Source organism: Bos grunniens, chromosome 4 (assembly GCF_055505025.1).
Source record: "Bos grunniens cultivar Pamir isolate PY7600 chromosome 4, Bosgru_T2T1.0, whole genome shotgun sequence".
Taxonomy (NCBI): domain Eukaryota; kingdom Metazoa; phylum Chordata; class Mammalia; order Artiodactyla; family Bovidae; genus Bos; species Bos grunniens.
This window is the reverse complement of record NC_141168.1, coordinates 24,845,075-24,864,749: the sequence shown is the minus strand read 5'-3', so window position 1 is coordinate 24,864,749 and position 19,675 is coordinate 24,845,075. Positions and strand designations below refer to the sequence as shown.

The window sequence follows — 19,675 nt, the reverse complement described above, 5'->3', positions numbered from 1 at the left end:
TTTTGATTGGGTTATCTGGTTTTTTTTTTGATATTGAGTTGTATGAGCTGTTTATAGAGTTTTGGATGTTAACCCTATGGTGGTCATATCACCTGCAAATATTTTCTCCCATTCTGTAGGTTGTTTTTTTGTTTTGTCAGTGGTTTCCTTTGCCATGCATAAAGGTTTAAGTTTAATTAGGTCCTATTTGTTTATTTTTGCTTTTATTTCTTTTGCCTTAAGGGACAGAACAAAAAAATATTGCTGCAATTTATGTCAAAGAATGTTTCGCCTATGTAGAGAACATAGGAGTTTTATGGCTTCAGGTCTTACATTTAGGTCTTTAATCCATTTTGAGTTTATTTTTGTACATAGTGTGAAGAAATGTTCTATTCTCAGTGTATTACATGTAGCTGTCTAGTTTCCTCAGCACCACTTGTTGAAGAGATTGTCTTTTCCACTTGTATATTCTTTCCTCCTTTGTCATAGATTAATTGCCCAACAGTGTTTATCTTTTTGTGACTATTGTAGCAGTTGTCAGAATTCTCTTCTTTTTAATGGCTGAATAATATTCAATTGTGTGTGTAAACCATTATTTATCCATTCATCTGTTGATGGACGTTTGGGTTGCTTCAACCTCTCGGCTCTTGTGAATGCCACTATGAACATGGCTATCCAAATATCTCTTCAAGACTCTGCTTTCTGTTCTTTTGGGTATATGCCCAGTAGTGGGATTGCTGGATCCATGATAATTCCTTTTCAGCTGTTTGAGGAACCACAGTACTGTTTTCTTTAGTGGGTGTACCATTTCACATTCCCACCAATGGGGCCTAAGTGTTCCAATTTCTCTGTATTCTTGCCAACACTTATTTTCTGTTGTGTTTTGATAATAGCCATCCTAAGGGTGTGAAGCCGTATGTTGTGGTTTTGATGAGTATTTCCCTAATGGTTAGTGATGTTGAGACATTTTCCTCATTTTTAGATGTGTAACACCTGCCTTACTGGGTGGTTAGGAGGTTTAAAGGTGAAAATGTATGTAAAATCCTTGGTATAAGTAAGTGCTCAGTGTAAAGGCCATCAATTATTATTCTAATTTTTTAAAAAGAATTTTTTGATGGGGACAATTTTAAAAGTCTTTCTTGAATTTGTTACAATATTGCTTCAGTTTTATGTTTTGTTTTCTTGGCACGAGGCATGTGGGATCTCCGCCCCCTGACCAGGGGTCAAACCCACACCCCCTGCACAGGAAGGTGAAGTCTTAAGCCCTGGACAGCCAGGGAAGTCCCTGTTCTTTCTAATTTATCCTAGACAATGGACCCAAAGCGCAGGTCCTGAGGAAGCATGTGTGAAGTACTACATATGCTGGATTCTGGGTCCCCCTGGTCCCCTTTTTGTTGAGCACTGTTGCTGCAGGTGGTGAGGCAAGAGCCTGCAAAGGAGGCAAGCACCTTGGAGGTGGGGGGAGCAGAGAGACAGGTCCAGGGGTCCCCGGGGGTCTCCTCATTGCTCCTGTACTACCTGCTTAGCATAGGTACCAGCACTAGGTCCCACCTGTCCTCTGCCTCAGTTTCTCCCTTTGTCACAAAAGAGGCCACCCTGAGGAGAGGCCAGATTCCCAGCTATGACTGGAAATAGCTCTGAATTCTGTCCCCAAAGCCTAAGTCCTGTGCCTGGGACCTGCAGGGGCTGGTGTGGCAGGGCCTCTGGCTCTGTTCCTTCTCACAGGTTTTCTGCGTGCTCAGGGGACAGGCTGTGATTGCCAGAACCCACAACTAGCAGTAAAAGCCCCTTTGAAGTGAGGCAGCCAGTTTTAAGTGCAATCAGCTCGGAGATAACCCTTGACTCCCAGCCCCCAATCCAGGAATGTCTCCTCCCCCGAGCTGAGCCCACCCTTGGGAGGATTCCAGCCCAAGCATCCTCATTTCTGTTTGTAGTGCTGTTTCGTTGTGTGTTTCCCTTCTGTGAAAATGAGAGATGGAGGAAGATAGATATGTTCCTGGTAGGAAAATGGAGCAGGATCCCAGGGTGGTAAGGAGAGGCTGGAGAAGGGACGAAAAGAGGCAGGACTGAGAAAACTCAGAGCTAGAGCAGAAAAGACTGGCCCCAAGAGGCTAGGATGCAATGTATGGGGTTATTTTTCTCCTAAGACCACGGGTTGGGGGGTGGGGGAGTCTGAGGCTAGAAAGGCAGGAAGAAAAGGTTTGGAAACTGGTAGGCCTTTGGGAAAGGTAGAGAGTTAGGAAGCAGGTTTTTGAGAGCCTGGCAGCCACCCTCTCACCTTGACACTTTCTACTGCTCAGTGGTTGGAAGATGCTCTTCCTGAGCTGAACCTTACCTGCTCAGAGAAGCCAAGTTGGTGAAGTCACTGTGTTGAAGCCCTGGATGGCCATGATGGCTGGTTGCCCAGATTCAAGGTGGGGAATGGGAGGCCGTGGTGCTGGGACCTCAGAGGCAGACTTGATTTCCAATTCCTCCTCCGTACCCCCTTGACTGTATGACTGTCAACCTCTCAGAGCCTTCGGCTCCATTTCTGGGACATGGAGCATCGGCACCCACCTGTTAGGATGTCAGGAGGTCTAACTAAGACCAGCTGAGCCAAGTGTCTGTCATCTATCATGAGCTCACGAAGCATTTCTTCTTAAGTGGTAGAGCCAAGGCTCTTGGTGATGGGGCTTGGCTTCCATCTCCTGGCTACCCTGACGAGCTCACCTCTGCAAGCTTCTGCCCAGGTTCTTTGCCCAGGGGCTCAGAAACATCTTCACCACTTGTCTTCTGGATGGGTCCACTCTGCTCCCTCCTGGCCAGGGCACTGGATCTGCCAAAGCCACATCATAATGCCCACTTTTGAGTAGCTTCTTGTAGACAGAAACAGTGCAGTCACTAGGGGGTTCCATCTAGCTGCCAACTGTCTGGGCTCTCCAGGTAGCTGCTGCAGGGAACTCTGGCCCTGGAAGTGTGTTGAGGAGCCCTGGTCGTGCACCCCAGGCTTGCACAGAACAAGGAACCAGGAATCCAGACAGTCATTAGATGAGGGTCTACCAGCACTGAGCTGATGTCTGCAGTTTGGTGCCTGGGAGGGAGATACTTCAGCTGGCCTTCAACCCACATAACAGACTGTTAACTCATACATTCTCTCAAGCATCCCATGAGCAAACTCCCGTCCACCTCCTCCACAGTATGCCTTGTGACTTCCCTTCCCATTTGAGGCTGGCGTGGTGGTTGCTAGAAATTTGTTTTCTAAAAAAAAAAAAGAAGAAATTTGTTTTCTTTCTGCTGGGTGAGACTGTTGGGGGGGGGGTGGGAGGGGTGCTCCTGGCCGCACCGTCTCAAATTTCCCACCTAGCGTTTGATCGGCCCCTGTTTGACTTGGGTTCTTTTATTGTTATTTACTTATTTTTAATTGTGGTTTAAACACCATGTAAAACTGACCATGTTAACCATTTAAATGTACACGTGAGTGGTACTCTACATAGCTGTGCCACAGGTCTCCAGAACTTCTTCCTCTTGTAGAACTGAAACTCCATACCCCTTAAACATCAACTCCCCATCGCCCCCTTCTCCCAGCCCCTGACAACCACCATTCTGCTTTCCAGTCTCTGTGAAGTTGACTACTCTAAGTACCTCTTACGAGTGGACTCACACAGTATCTGTCTTTGTGACTGGCTTGTATCACTTAGCATGATGTCCTCAAACTTCACCCACGTTGCTATGTATCCATGTCCACGTCCATTTTAAGAGGCTGGATAATATTCAGTCATACAAATATACTACATTTGACTTATCCATCCATCAGTCAATGGAGTATTCAGCACACATTCGGATTCTGACCTAACTGGCCATTGTTGAGTGTCCACCCCCTGCCGAGCGCTATCTTAGCATCTGGGATACCCACCACTGAGAGAGACATTTTCACTCGTAGCCGGGAATGTCCACTACAAGTGGACACAAATAGGGTCATTGTTCTTTGTCACTTTCCTGATTCCTAAGAACCCTGTTGTGTCACAGAGCAGCCTCTCAAAGGATTCAGCCATGAACCTGTACTACTTTGATAAATGTTCCAGAAGATAAAAATAATTAAAAAAACAAAGCAAACAATGGATTCTGGAGCTAAAAAAGGCTTGGAAACTACAGCTTTATCTCATTTGGTCATCGTACCAGCTGTGTGAGATCTACGCCTCCCATTTTTCAGACACAGAGGTAGAAATACTGCAGATCCAGGGAGCAGGATGGTTGGGAAGGAGGCAGAGTGGTTGTGGGGCTGGAAGGCAAGAGCTCGGCTGGTACTAGGGAGACATAAGAGAGGTGCCCAGGGGAGTGCCCTACATTTATGTCCTGGTTACCTTGCTCGCCCCACTCTAGTCCTGGCCCTAGGATGATGGCCGAGACTTTGGGGCCTCTCTCAAGTCCAGAAGCAGCTGCCCACACCCGAAGGTCTGAAAGCCGCCCTGAAGGGGCTCAGCCTGCAAGGGACTTGGGTTGGAGTGGGGAGGCGGGCTTCCCTAGAGAGGCAGAGCGGTGGGAGCTGCACCGTCACTGTCGCCCCATCCCGTCCTCTGCTTGTCCCTGTCTCAGGTGTTCAGTGTTATTCCTGCTTCCCAGCGTCCCTGCGAGGACCCACCTGGAGGTCCGCACACGCAGATGAAGAAACCCGTGTCCAGGCAGTGCTTATGAAGGTGCCTCGTGCCTCCCTAAGGAGGCATGAGCCCTTCTGTTGAACTTAAAACAGCTTGAAGGGAGGAAGTGTGGGTGGAGGTCTTGACCTCTGTTGTGCGGCCAGGGCGCGCCAGGACCCCAGGTCCCTGGGACCTCTGTGTTGAGGCATAAATCCCTGGGCACATTTCAACAGAAGCACCCATTTTTAAAGCTTCAGGTGACTTTCTCAGTTTTCTCTACTTCCATCCATGTCTACTTCCATCCGTGTTGGGGCCTGGAGAAACTGAGCTCTGGCCTTGGGAGGGTGGAGACTCGGGAGAAGCAGGCCCACTGGAGAACCCCTCTGAGAATAAGCGGGGGCCCGGGGGGCAGAGACCCTCCGTCTCCTCACACCCCACTTCTGCCATGTCGGTACACAGAGGGCGGGCCTCTGGGTGTCCAGAGCGGGGAGTGTTGAGTAAGAATGTGGGGCATCACCTGTGGGGGTTGCAGAGGCCAAGGGACAGGACAGGTTGCAAGGCCGGGAGTCTGAAGGGCTGGCCTCTGGTCCCGTCCACTCTGGATGGGCCAGGAGGGCACCCCTTGAGGCTGTTCCCGGTTTCTAAAAATGGCGATGATAATACTTGCCTCTGAGGATTGTGGAGACAGTCAAAGGAGAAAGAGGGCGAGAAAGCACTTGACAAAGCAGAAAACGTTCTGCTGGCGGGAGGTTTTCTTTCACCTCTGACGATGTGGAGGGGAGGGAAACGCTGATATTTGGGGAGTGGATGGGGGAGAGAGGCACGAGACAGGAGTATTTGGGGAAGAGATAATGATGAAAGGTTTGGAATTTGTAGATACTGTGGAGAAAAAGGGAGAGGGAGAGGATAGAAGAGCTGGAAAAAGGAGACTTAGCATCTACCAAAACGGTGATGGTCTGTATGTGTTGTATAGGTGTTGTGTGGTGTGTGTGTGTGGTAAGTGGTGTGTTCAGTTCAGTCGCTCAATCATGTCCGACTCTTTGCTACCCCAATGGACTGTACCACGCCAGGCTTCCCTGTCTATCACAGACTCCTGGAGCTTACTCAAACTCATGCCCATGGAGTCGGTGATGCCATCCAACCATCTCATCCTCTGTTGTCCCTTTCTCCTGCCTTCTGTCTTTCCCAGCATCAGGTCAGGGTCTTTTCCAATGAGTCAATTCTTCTAATCAGGTGGCCAAAGTGTTGGAGTTTCAGCTTCAGCATCAGCTCTTCCAATGAATATTCAGGACTGATTTCCTTTAGGATGGACTGGTTGGATCTCCTTGCAGTCCAAGGGACTCTCAAGAGTCTTCTCCAACACCACAGTTCAAAAGCATCAATTCTTCAGCGCTCAGCTTTCTTTATAGTCCAACTCTCACGTCCGTACATGACTACTGGAAAAACCATAGCTTTGACTAGATGGACCTTTGTTGGCAAAGTGATGTCTCTGCTTTTTAATATGCTGTCTAGGTTGGTCACAGCTTTTCTTCCAAGGAGCAAGCATCTTTTAATTTCATGGCTGCAGTCACCATCTGCAGTGATTTTGGAGCCCCCAAAATAAAGTCTCTCACTGTTTCCATTGTTTCCCCATCTATTTGCCATGAAGTGATGGGACTGGATGCCATGATCTTAGTTTTCTGAATGTTGAGTTTTAAGCCAACTCTAAGTGGTGTGTGGAGTATGTATGTATGGTATATAGGTGTTGTGGAGTGTGTGTGTGTGGAGTGTGTGTGTGGTGTGTGTGTGGTGTCCTTTGGCCTATTCCCCACACTCTCTCGTTGGCCTCTGCCTCAGGCTGCGCTCTGGGTGGCCGCCCAGACACCATAGTCAGCTCAGCGGGCCCGGGCCTGCCACCTGGTGGCTGAGCATGGTAGCGCGTCCTCTGTTCCTGCCTCCGACCCTCTCCTCTACCCTTCTTCCTCCACCTCTGCACCGGAGGCAGCCGAGTTTCTCCCCAGGCTCCCCGAACTTCTCAAGCAAAAATGGGGGTCCATCCTAAAGGAAATCAACCCTGAATATTCATTGGAAGGACTGATGCTGAAGCTGAAGCTCTAACAGTTTGGCCACCTGATGTGAAGAGCTGACTCATTGGAAAAGACCCTGATGCTGGGAGGGATTGGGGGGAGGAGGAGAAGGGGACGACAGAGGATGAGATGGTTGGATGGCATCACCGACTTGATGGACATGAGTTTGAGCAAGATCCGGGAGCTGGTGATGGACAGGGAAGCCTGGCGTGCTGCAGTCCATGGGGTCGCAGAGTTGGACACGACTGAGCGACTGAACAACAACCACTCCAAAGCTGCCTGCTTCCTGGGGCCGTGTGAGGATGAGACAGATGCTGGGGGTGGGTGCCGTGACAGGACTTTGTGTATCAGTGTTACCCCAGCTTGCACCCTGGCCCTCCTGGTGGCCGTCTGTCTGTCCTCCAGGGGCCCCAGCAGAATTCCCATCACTTTGCACAGTGCCTGGGTGACGGGGGTGTAGACATTTCCATACCATACTCAGCTGCTTTATTTTTCCTAACAAGGATTTTAAAAACAAGGGACTTATTGGTGACTAATAAGATTACACAGTGCAGGTTTCCTACACAGTTAAACACCAGGACTAGGGGCTGGTGTGCTGTCCAGGTGTTCTGGTTGCTACTCCTGTTCCCTACAGAGCTGTTTGGTTCCTTGGGACACCACTGGGCTTGCTATCCCCCCTGCTCAGGGAGTGAGTCTTTCACTCACGCGTGGATTTGGTTACTGATGCAACAAGTATTTATTCGGTGCTCGGAACACGCATGGCACCGTGCTAGACACAGGGGACAGCAAGATGCATAAACACACACCTGCCCCCGAGGGTCTCGACGGGCAAGCCGAGAGGCCACTTCAGGATAAGTGCTCTGACTCGGCTGTGTCGTCGCTGCGGTCCCCAGAGGGTTCTGGTACAGAGCAGGGGGCAGGTGATGTTAAAGGTTTGATAGACCAGTGATGCAGAGCAGGACCTGCCTCGGGGAGGCTCAGCGTGCCAGCTGCTGTGAGCCAGGACGCAGACACCACCACATAGACGGTGGGGCCCCAACCCCAGCAGCTCCACCCTGTGGCACAAAGAAGACGGGCAACAGGCTTGTGTCAAATAAATGAGGATCTGATGTTAGTCGAGCAGTCGTGTTCGACTCTTTTGCGACCCCATGGACTGTAGCCTACCAGCTTCCTCTGTACATGGGGTTTCCCAGACAAGAATACTGGAGTGGGGTGCCAATTCCTTCTCCAGGGGATCTTCCCGACCCAGGGAATCTAGGGTCTTCTGAATTGCAGGCAGATTCTTTACTGTCTGAGCCACCAGGGAGTCAAATAAATGTGAAACTGTATCTTGAAACATCTTTCTGCTGTATCGTGAAACATCTTTCTGCTGCCTGCTCCTGCCTGGAATCTGGCGTGGAGGTCTGGGTCTGTGTTGCGTGTTCTCTGGACTGATGGTCAGAGCTCTGTGGACCGGTTGGCCTGCCTTGACCGACTCACAGAAAAAGCTGTTTGTTCACCTTCTGGGCCAAACATCACCAGAAAGACCCACTCTAGAAAAGAAGACAACTCTCTATCTACAGCAGCATTTACAATATGAATTCAAAATAATTTATGAGGGAATTCCTTCATAATCCACTGGTTAGGACTCTGTGCTTTCACTGCTGAGTACGTGGGTTCAATCTCTGGTTGCAGAATTAAGATCCCACAAGCTGTGTGATAGGGCCAAAGAAAAACAAAAAGTAAAAGAAAGGAAAGAGACTTCCCTGGTGGTTGGGTGCCTAAGGCTCTGCGCTTGCAGTGCAGGGGGCCCAGATTCGATCGCTGGTCAAGGAACTAGACCCCAAATGCCGCAATGGAGATCAAAGATCCCAAGTGCTGCAGCTAAGACCCAGTGTAGCCAATTAAATATATATTTTTTTAAAAGAAAAAAGTTATAAATATTAATGTGTAAATGTGAGTTTCAAGTGCAGAGGGATAAAGAGGAGACATTTGTGGTCTTTAGTTAATATGTATTGGTGTAAAAATAAAATGGGTGCGTTTCTAAGTAGCTCCTCAGGGATTTTGGTAAGACGACTCTCCAGGAGGTGGGATGGTCCTACCTTCAGCTTTCCGCAGACATGTTTGACATCGAGCTCTTTTTATGAACCAGCTCTTCTTTTCACACTGGAGTTTTGGGGAAGATTCGTTTGGGAGAAACTTCTTTATGGATTTACCCTTCTTCTCCACCTGGGCTTCCCTGGTGGCTCAGAAGATAAAGAATCTGCCTGAAATACAGGAGACCTGGGTTTGATCCCTAGGTCAGGAAGATCCCCTGGAGAAGGAAATGGTAACCCACTCCAGTATTCTTGCCTGGGAAATCCCATGGACAGAGGAGCCTGGTGGGTTACAGTCTGTGGGATCGAGAAGAGTGGGACATGACTGAGTGACTAACACTTCACTTCACTTCTCTACCTATATCCAATACTAAAGGAAGAAATCAGTCAGACTTCAGGCCCTGCTGGCCTTCTTAACAGGAGTGAGACCACTCCCGAGGAGATGCAGTGGTTCTTGAAGAGGAAAACAGTCTTCTCTGTTTGTGTATTATGTAGCCATATAGTACCTACACAGATATGCAGGGTATCTATACTATTAAAATTTCATGCGGGAGGGAGCGCCTGATTAGAGGGGAAAAAAATGACTACAAAGTTTCCTGAGAAGGGCAATAATGAAAAAGTTTGGGAAATGCGGACACGCACACTATCAGCCAGTCCATCTGGGATCAGGTGACAGCTCTGCTGCTGTGTGACCTGGGGTAAGTTATTTACCTCTCTGAGCCTCAGGTTCCTGACCCAGAAATAGAGACTCTTGTCATCTCATGATAATGCTGTGAACTCAAACAAAATAAATATAGTGCCTAACACACAGGAAGTGTTTGACAGACTAAAGGCAGCCCTTCAGGCCTGAAACTTTGCTATCCAGTGTGGGTAATTGTAGTGGGGCTACTTGATAGACTCTTCTGTTGGGTTTCTCAGCCTCTAGGGGACGCAGAGGATGAGATGGTTGGATGGCATAACCGACTTAATGGACATGAGTTTGAGTAAACTCCGGAAGTTGGTGATGCACAGGGAGGCCTGGCGTGCTGCAGTCGATGGAGTCGCAAAGAGTCAGACACGACTGAGTGACTGAACGGAACTGAACTGAGGCTGTAGACTGATGCATATACAGGAAGCTTAGAACAGCCAGGCCTAAGGAAAAGGAAATGGGGAAATACTATTTTAAAGCTTGTAAGATAAACAAAAAAGCAGTGTAGCCTGGGGGCACCCCACCAAGTCAGAGTGGGCCATGGGGGTGGCGACAGCACCACCTGGGCACTCCGCTGCCCCCCTGGATGGCAGGGGCCTAGCCCCTGGGATCAGACCCTTCATCTTGTAGGCCTATCCTGCTAGGTTCCAGGGGCTGGGATAGACACCCGGGTGGGTAGGGCAGGCCCAGGCAGGAACTGTCTGCTGTGCCTAAATATAGTGTGGGAGGGAATGGGAAACAGAAACTTCAGGCCAACCAGGAAATGCTTTTTGAATTATCAGGAAATCAGGACTGGAGCCCTGGGGCAGCCACACCCTGCAGCAGCACTGCGGGTTCCCAAAGGAGACGATGGAGGAAGCTGGCCCTGGGGTGGGGAGGGGGCGCCTAACTGGGAAAGCATTAGGCTCAGTGCTTTGCTTCCTGCTCTGTGCCCTGTTGGTTTTTAGTTGCATGTGGATGCAAATCTTTTTTAGATGGCCAATAGTCCCAGCACTCCCAGGACTGAAGGGGACATGGAACTTTGAGTTTTCAGACTGGGGAGTCCTGTGCAAACTCACGAGTTAGTCACCTTCTTAACACAGGATGTTTCAGTCTCTCAAAGCTATAGTGCCAGGGTTGCCATCATGCCTGCACAGAGCATCCCTGGGGGAGTTCTTAAAAATCCCTAGGTCAAGGCCTCACTCAGACCAGTTTACTTAGACTCTGGGGTGGGGAGCACGCATTTTGGATTTTAAAGCTCTTCGGGCAGGTGATTCCTCTGTGCAGCCCAAGCTGAGAACAGAGGCTTTCCTGTGAGTTAAACATCACCTGGGGTCTGTTTTCCGGTCTCACCTCCAGAAATTCTCAGTGTATCGTCTGCAGCAGAGGCTTTGAATGCTTCATTTACAACTAAGTCAGCAGTCTGGATCAGGAGCATAAATTTATTCTCCCAAGGTCAACTTTCTATAGGTCTGCAGCTCAAAGATGGTACTCACTGTTTGCACAGAGAGTCCAGCTGCATGAAAACTCAGTCCAGGACTTTCCTGGTGGCACAGTAGATAGAAATCCACCTGCCAATGCAGGGGGCACAGGTTTGATCCCTGGTCTGGGAAGATTCCATATGCTGAGGAGCAACTAAGCTCGTGGGGGCACAACTCCTAAGCCTGAGCTCTAGAGCCCAGGAACCACAACTGCTGAGCCTGCATGCTGCAACTTCTGAAGCCCGTGCGCCTAGAGCCTGTGCTCCACAAGAGAAGCCACTGCAATGAGAAGCCCACGCACCGCAATGAAGAGCAGCCCCCACTTGCCGCAACTAGAGAAAACCCCCGTGTGCAGCAACAAAGACCCAGCACAGCCCCCCGCCCCCTCAAAAACTCATTCCAGTACATCTGGGGAAAACTGGAAGATTTATTTGTGAGAGGTTCCTTTGCTGTGCAATGCCATACAACTTCATGGAACACAAAAAGATTTTTTTTGTTGGAATGCCAGCCAAGGGACCTAGAACTTAGAATCAACTCTTATTGAAGTCTGACAGGTTTGGTAGATTTTACTGTACTGAAAGTGAGATTCCAAGCCAGGTGAACTGAGGAAAGAGGGTATGAGAAACTGTACCGGTTAGGTTGTTACTAAATTTTATTTGGCTTGTTGCAAAACTGAAATATATTTGAAAAAAGGAAGTCATGTTTTACTCATGCAAGTTTCCTCTGGGCACACTTTGAGAAAAAACTGGCCTGGCGTCTTATTCCTTTGTAAATCTGCTAGCTTTGAACAGGAAAGCATGCTCTGATCAATCCAATCAAAATGTTTATTCAACACCTCCGCCTAGGATGACAGAAGAGGTTACAAAGATGACTTCATCAAGGTCCCTCTTCTAAATGCAATTAACTTCTAATGAGCAAGACAGCCACACTTCAGGGCAGCTGGTGACAAAAGTCATTGCTGGGGAAGAAACCTGGGATTCAGCTGATGACAAGTGCACTGGAGTGAGCATCAGAATTCCTCAGCTGTTTTCACATTCCTTCTATGAGTGAGCAGTGGTGAGACCCCAAACAATTCTTCTCTCTGAGTCCTCATCTATAAATTGTAAGGCTGATGACCTGACTCCTCAGGCCCTCACCTCATCTGTATCGATGATTCTGAACCTGATCAGTGTGCCATGTTGGATAGCAGAGTATGCAGCATTCCCCCATGCTATGGACAAGCTCCTTCTCTCCTGTGGCTAAAAAGAGAACACATTTGCTTTGGGATTGAAGCAGGAGGAAGATGAGCCACCTCTGGGTGAGCAACTGGGGGTCATTCCCTGTGGACAGAAACTCCAAAATATCATGTCCAAATTCCAAATTTCATGTCCTAATAGCAGGACAGTCAAGAGAGGAGGCTGGGCCCTGCCCAAATGAGAGATAATAGACCACAAACTGGGCTTCCCTGGTGGTTTAGTGGTAAAGAATCTGCCTGCTAATGCAGGAGACACAGGTTCCATCCCTGAGTTGGGAAGATTCCCTGGAGAAGAAAATGGCAGCCCACTCCAGGATTCTTGCCTGGGAAATCCCATGGACAGAGGAGCCTGGTGGGCTACAGCCCACGGGGTTGCAGAGAGTCAGACATGACTTAGCAACTAAACAACAATAGGACCACATACTTCTCATTCTCAAAGTCAAGGAGACCTTCCTGACTAGAAAACTTCTCGGAGGTCCAGAGGGGAGTGATGCTAAGCTGCCCATAGGCCACTTTCTTGGAATACATCTTGGCTGAGAGATGTGTGAGTGTGTAGGGGAGGATCCTGAGATATATCAAATATGGACTCAGAACTAGGCAAGTCAAAATGATTGGTCAAAGGAAACTCAGAAGAAATGCCCCGTATAAATAATTCAGACTACCACAAGGGCGCAGCTCTCTGAGTCCACCTGGGTGTCGATCCACACGTGCCGTACTCTTTTTTCCTTCTAATAAACACTTTACTTGTCTCACTACTTTCCTTCTTTGTGGGAGTTCTTTTCCGCAAAGCTGAAGGGCCAGGGCCTTGTCAGTGACTACCGGTCTAGCGCCTAGGATTCAGCTGCCGCTGCTGTGATCTAACCTCAGTCTCGGACCAGGAATTTAAATCCTGCTTCAAGCCACTGAAGGCCAAGGCCACCCAAGATCAGGATAAGAGAGTGAAAGTCAACAGGTCCCATACAGAAGGGGAAGATCTAGAGGCGCCTGAGTTGACTACAGCGTTTCTTGCAGGCAGGACAGGGAGGTAATAAAGCCTTTCAGAGGTGTACTGGGTTGCTCAAACTGTTGTCACAAAGCATCACGAACTGGGTGGATTAAACAACAGAAGTTTATCCACTGGAGGCTCGATGCCTGAGGTCAAGGTGTGTGTGGCCATGTTCCCTCTGAAGGCACTAGAGAAGGATCTGTTCCAGGCCTTTCTCCAAGCTTCTGGTGATTGCTTGGTTGTGGCAGTTGGTTGTAGCTCAGTCTTCACATGGAGTTATCCCTACATTCAGATGTCCTTTTTTATAAAGATGACAGTCATGCTGGATTAGGGGCCCTGCCTACTCTAGTAGGGGTTTCCTACCTGGTTCAATGGTAAAAGAACCCACCTGCCAGTGCGGGAGCTTCAGGAGACATGGGTTTGATCCCTGGGTTGGGAAGATCCCCTGGAGGAGGGCATGGCAACCCGCTCCAGCATTCTTGCCTGATAAGTCCCACAGAGAGAGGAGGCTGGCGGGCTACAGTCCGTGAGGTCACAAAGAGTTGGACACGACTGAGGGACTGAGTGCGAGCGTGAGCGCTGCGCTAGTGATGACTCAACTAATTGCATCTGCAAGGACCTCATTTCCAAATAAGGTCACATGTTGACGTGCTGGGAGTTAGGGCTTCACCGTCTGGATTTTGAGGGGTGCCCGGTTCAATCCATCACAGTGGGGATGCACTAACAGGAGCAGCTAAACAGCTCCAATGACTCAAAAAGACTCAAAGACCGCAAATGATGGTGCTTGCAAACCTACAATTTATTAACCGCAATAACATCAAAGTGGAGATAGCATCACAGCCAGAGGCTGCTCAAGGCAGGGGGTCTGGAGAAATCAGGCCCCAGCTCCCATCGCCTCCCTCTGTCAGGGGCCACGGCAAGATGTGATCTCCCTCAAACCAGGAGCCCCCGACATGTGCATCTGAGCCCCGGATGGAGCCTCTTCCTGGGTTTTTCATACCCACCGTGGGGCGCGTGTGTGCTCAGTCGTGTCCGACTCTTTGCGACCCCATGGACTATAGCCTGGCAGGCTCCTCTGTCCATGGAATTTTCCAGGCAAGAATACTGGACTGGGTTGCCATTTCCCACTCTAGTATCTGCTGACACTCAGGCAGAGCCTCTCTCCACAGCCTCACCTAGTGGCAGCGCCTCCAGGGTCTCCCCGGGACCAGCTGCAAACCAGTACAAAGCCGACAAGCTGGTAGAAACCACCCTAGTCCTTGGGGGCGCTGTTACAGAGCAACACTCTTAATCAGTGTGTTTTCTGCCTCCACCAAGATCAGTCTGAGGACATTGCGGATTTCACAGGCAGAGATCAGGCGGATCCCAGACCTGCTGGAGTTAGTCCTCACAGTCCAGGAGGTAGAGAAGATTACACAGGTGACCCTCTTCATTAGGTGCTGAGTTCTCCCTTCCATAGGTCAGTATGTGTGAAACTCATGGGATCACAGGGACAAAGATCTGAGGCCGTTTGAGGGACCAGGGGCAGTTCTATTCCCCTTGCTGTTGGCTTGGGTTAGGGGCTGGTGGTTTAAATCCTATTATGTTTTTAAAGATTTTTTTCTCAATGTGGACCATTTAAAAAGTTTTCAATTTGTTATATTTGCTTATTTTCTTATTTAACTTACATGCAGAATACAGTATGAGAAACACTGGGCTGGATGAAGCACAAGCTGGAATCAAGATTGCTGGGAGAAATACCAATAACCTCAGATATGCAGATGACACCACCCTTATGGCAGAAAGTGAAGAACTAAAGAGCCTTTTGATGAAAGTGAAAGGGGAGAGTGAAAAAGTTGGCTTAAAACTCAACATTCAGAAAACAAAAATCATGGCATCTGGTCACATCACTTCATGGCAAATAAATGGGGAAACAATGGAAAAAAATGACAGACTTTATTTTTTTGGTCTCCAAAATCACTGAAGATGGTGACTGCAGCCATGAAATTAAAAGATGCTTGCTCCTTGGAAGAAAAGCTATGACCAACCTAGACAGCGTATTAAAAAGCAGAGACATTACTTTGCTAACAAAGGTCCGTCTAGTCAAGGCTATAGTTTTTCCAGTGGTCCTGTGAGAGTTGGACTATAAAGAAAGTTTGGTGCCAAAGAATTGATGCTTTTGAACTGTGGTGTTTGAGAAGACTCTTGAGAGTCCCTAGGACTACAAGGAGATCCAACCAGTCCATCCTAAAGGAGATCAGTCCTGAATATTCATTGGAAGGACTGATGCTGAAGCTGAAACTGCAATACTTTGGCCACCTGAAGTGAAGAACTGACTCACTGGAAAAGACCCTGATGCTGGGAATGATTGAAGGTGGGAAGAGAAGGGGACAACAGAGGGTGAGATGATTGGATGGCTTCACCGACTCAATGGACATGAATTTGAGTCAACTTTGGGAGTTGGTGATGGACAGGGAGGCCTGGTGTGCTGTGGTCCATGGGATTGCAAAGAGTCGGACAGGACTGAATGACTGGACTGAACTGAATTTGTTATAATATTGCTTCTGTTTTATGTTTGTTTCCTTTTTGGCCATGAGGCGTGTGGGATCAAACCTGAACCTCCTGCACTGGAAGGCGAAGTCTTAACCCCTGGACCTCTAGGGAAGCCTCTAAATCTTATTTTTATGTGCATCCTTTTCAGGTCTTTTGTAGCTCCAGCCACTGGAGTTTCTCCTGCATGCCTTCCTATTGCTTTCCTGAGTTACTTCCCTGGCATTTTGGGTCCAAGATGCCCCTGGAGCCTGATGTGTGGGGCAGAAGGCTTCATGCCTGACCCCGTGGCCTGTGGGGGCAGTCCCAGTGTCCCGGGGGCAGGGGTGCAGATGGTGAAGCCCATAGATGGGTGAGCCCAGTGGCCTGAGGGAGTGCCCATGGCTTATTGTCCATGGGCAGTTGGCTTCAGGGTAGCTGTTCAGAGCTAGGAGTGCAGAGAGCCTGGGAAGCCCCCAGACTAGGCACAAAGGATGAACTGGAGTCCTGGACCCGTGGGCTAATGGTCTGTGTGGGAGGCGTCAGGCTAAGGGGCCCTGCAGGCTCCACTGGGCAGTGAGAGCCCCCGATCCCAGTCTGGGGGAACCACAGGGGTCCGGCTCGTTTCCACAGCTGTTTCTTCCCCACGAGACAGAGCAGAAACCAGAACTGGGAGCGGAACATGAAGAGGGAAGGGGCAGGGGACAAGGCAGAGCAAGACTGATTGATGCTGAGCGCCCATAGGTCCTGCTTATTTCTGGTCCATCAGGGACAGGGTGCGCCAGAGCTGGGGGCCTGGCTGCATGTGCAGACATGCGGGGACAAGAGAGAGGTGACAGAGGAGGAAACCAGGCAGGTCCTAGAGTCAGCAAAGGAAGCCCTGCTGAGACAGGGCGGAGCAGACTGAGGCCTCAGGGATGTTTCCTGATGGGGCTGAAAGGAGCACTAGAGGCGATGGGGAGGAGACACCAGCCCATGGACAGGGGCTGTGGCCTTCCTGGCTTCCCAGCTCTCACACTCACATCCTTTCAGCCTCTACTTCATGGTGCTTCTAGCCCCGCCCTTGTCTGCGAAGGCTTCCCTGGTGGCTCGGACAGTAAGGGATCTGTCTGCAGTGCAGGAGACCCAGGTTCGATTACTGGGTTGGGAAGATATCCTGGAGAAGAAAAAGGCAACCCACTCCAGTATTCTTGCCTGGGAAACCCCGTGGACAGAGGAGCCTGGCGGGCTGCAATCCATGGGGTCCCAAAGAGTGACACGACTGAGTGACTAACACTTTCACGCTTTAACCAAGTTGTCTCCCCCCGGTTCCACCCCAACCTGGACAGACACACACCTCACCGTTTATGGATTTTAATTCTATAGGAAGATCAAAGTAACACAGAGGACACTAAGAAAGGACTGGAGAAAAATAGATTCCGGGGGCCCCTGTGCAATTCTGCGTTTTGTTCCACTTGTTAAGTGGTGTGAATGATCGCTCAGAGAGTGTTTCCGTGGATGGTGACACACGGGAGTCTCAGGTTAGCAGCTTGCTGGTGGGTAGTGACAATTATTTATGTGTTATATGTCTGCTTTATAGTTTGGGGGGGTCTCTTGAGTAACCCATATGCTCATTTGCCTGTTTTATGTGACTTCAGAGCAACATTTTATAATTTTGAATGATTGTGGAGGCTAGGGTTTTGGAATCTTTACATTTGGAGGACGTTTTTGTTGTGTGTGTGATGCTGTTGAGGCTGAGACCTTACTTGGTTAAGGAGATGCTGGAAAGGCTCTGAGTCAGGGTTGAGTCCTAGCTCCATCCCCAACAGTCATGTGACCCTGAGCAAAGCATTTCTCTGAGCCTCATTTCTTCATCCATGCACTGAAGAGAGCACAGAGCCTGCCTTCCAGGACTAAATGCAGTAGAGTATGTGATATGGGAAAGTCTTTTGCAAAGTTCTACACAAGTGCTGAGTATTACCCTACAGTTACTATTCCACATAACATTGTTTTCATGGGAAAGTACAGTTTGCCTTTTAACAATTGGATTTACAGCGTAGTTTCCAGGAATGCATTTGTCTCTAAAGCAGTCTTGGGCCAAAAGCAACACAACTTGACCCCGAGATAAAATGCACTGAGGCAAAAGGCAGGAACTGGCCCAGCAGGTTTTCAAAGAAGAGAAAGAAAACTGCCCCCAGCTATGATGCTCATCTCGCCCATCTGCCAAGAAGTCCTGGTATTGGATTTCTCCAGTGAAACAGAAAAAAACAGGATGTACATGTGTCTGTTTATTTCTTTATTTATATTAAAGAATTGGCTTACGCAATCGTGGAGGTTTGGCAAGTCCAAAATGTGCAGGGTGGGTCAGCAGGCTGGAGACCTGCAGCAGAGCTGACAATGTAGTTTGAGTCCATAGGTAGTCGGCTGGCAGAATCCCTTCTTCAAAGGCGAGGGTGGTTTTTTTCTATGAATGTCTTCAACTGATGGGATGAAACCCACCCACACTATGGAGGGCAATCTGCTTTCCTCAGAGTCTGTTGATTTACATGTGAATGTCATCTAACTATCCCCTTACCCCCAAGGGGAGGGGCGGGGGATACTCGCTTCTCACCTCAAGCTTTGATTAGTGTCCTCTGTGCTTTGGGGTGCTTGGTGGACAGGCCACAGCCTCTCACTTGAGAAATCTAAAGTGTATGAGGGAGGCAGTAAAGACCAGATGCTTTGAAGTTGGAGCAGAGGAGAGGTGGCTTCACCGGGGTCTACCCACTCTCCTGTAGTTTGTTGATGAGAAGAACGTGAGATCCATTGGAGCCTCAAGGGCAGGAGAGCTGCATGGGCTCCTCCAAACCTGCCAAGAGGAGAGCCTATGGGAGAAGGGGGTGAAGAGTCTTCTCCAGAAGCCCAGGGGCCGAGGAAGGAGCAAGTGACGGCCAGATGAGGCATGCGTTGGCTGTCACCAGGAGCCTTAGAACTCTAGATCCTCAAACTCTGGAGGACCCTTGAGAGTGTTCACGAAGTTCTCCTGGGAATGTTTCTTTCAGCCTTTAACCAAGTTGGCTCCCCCTGGTTCCACCCCAACCTGGACAGACACACACCACAGCGTTTATGAATTTTAATTCTGTAGGAAGATCAGAGTAACACAAAGCACACTAAGAAGGGCCTGGAAAAAAATAGATTTAGGTGCTCCTGTGCAATTCTGCTTTTTGTCCCATTTGTTAAGCAGGGTGAATGATTGCTCAGAGATGGCTCAGAGATGGTGGCCCCCATATCAAGTGAGAATTCTCCTGCCCCTTTCTCCTCCCGCTTCCCTATTCGTGGACCTGGAGAGGTCAGGAACCAGGATTGGCAATGTAGGGGAGGAGGGGCAAAAGCACCAAGGAGGGAAGGAGAGAAGAAGCCAGGCTTGCTCTACACTGGATAGCTCGATGGTGGCACTGGGGAGCATGGCTTTGATCCCCCTGCCACCTGCCACCTGATCACAGTGGTGAAGTGTATTTCCCCAGTGGGCTGGTATTGGGTTTGGTCATGTGACTTGCCCATGGAATGTTAGTAGATGTCATGTGAGTAAAGGCTTGCCATGCACTTGCAATGAGGACTTTCCTCTTGCATTTCTGCCCTCATCAGGAGAACATGACCCAGGTAGAATGTGCTCTCCTAAGGAGTGAAAGATGTGGAAGAGTCCCAAACAGCGCTCGCAGCCTGGAGCAAGCCCTACCAAGGTCAGCAAACTGCCCCCTACTTATGAGCTAGAAACAGATGCCTATTTCTGAGTGTCCCTGAGCTTTGGGGTGGTTTATTATGTGGCATTATTATGACAATACTTGATAAATGGGGTCACCAAATAAAGTTGAGAACCATGATGATTACACTAAGATAGACATGACTTATTGACTGCAGGACATTTTTTATTGACTAGAACTGTCTAGATTTCATTCTAGGGCAGAGGAAGGACATGCCTGACAGAATAAACTTAAAGAAACATTAATAGATAATGATGAAGTCACTTTCTGATTATACCCATGAGCCCTGCTTGTTTAACTTAGCAGTTACATATACTTCCATAAACAGTATATAATAATGCTACATAG

At 49.0% G+C, this 19,675-nt stretch overlaps 1 long non-coding RNA gene across 3 annotated transcripts in view; it reads left to right on the top strand.

Annotated features, from left to right (window-relative positions):
• The window catches only part of LOC147373788 (uncharacterized), a 43,395-nt gene extending 25,531 nt beyond the window's left edge, over positions 1–17,864 (top strand). For all 3 annotated transcript variants that reach the window (XR_015162080.1, XR_015162081.1, XR_015162079.1), the window contains one exon: positions 14,774–17,864. This is a non-coding gene — a long non-coding RNA (uncharacterized LOC147373788). The remainder of the gene's footprint in view (positions 1–14,773) is intronic.
• The last annotated feature ends 1,811 nt before the right edge of the window (positions 17,865–19,675 follow it).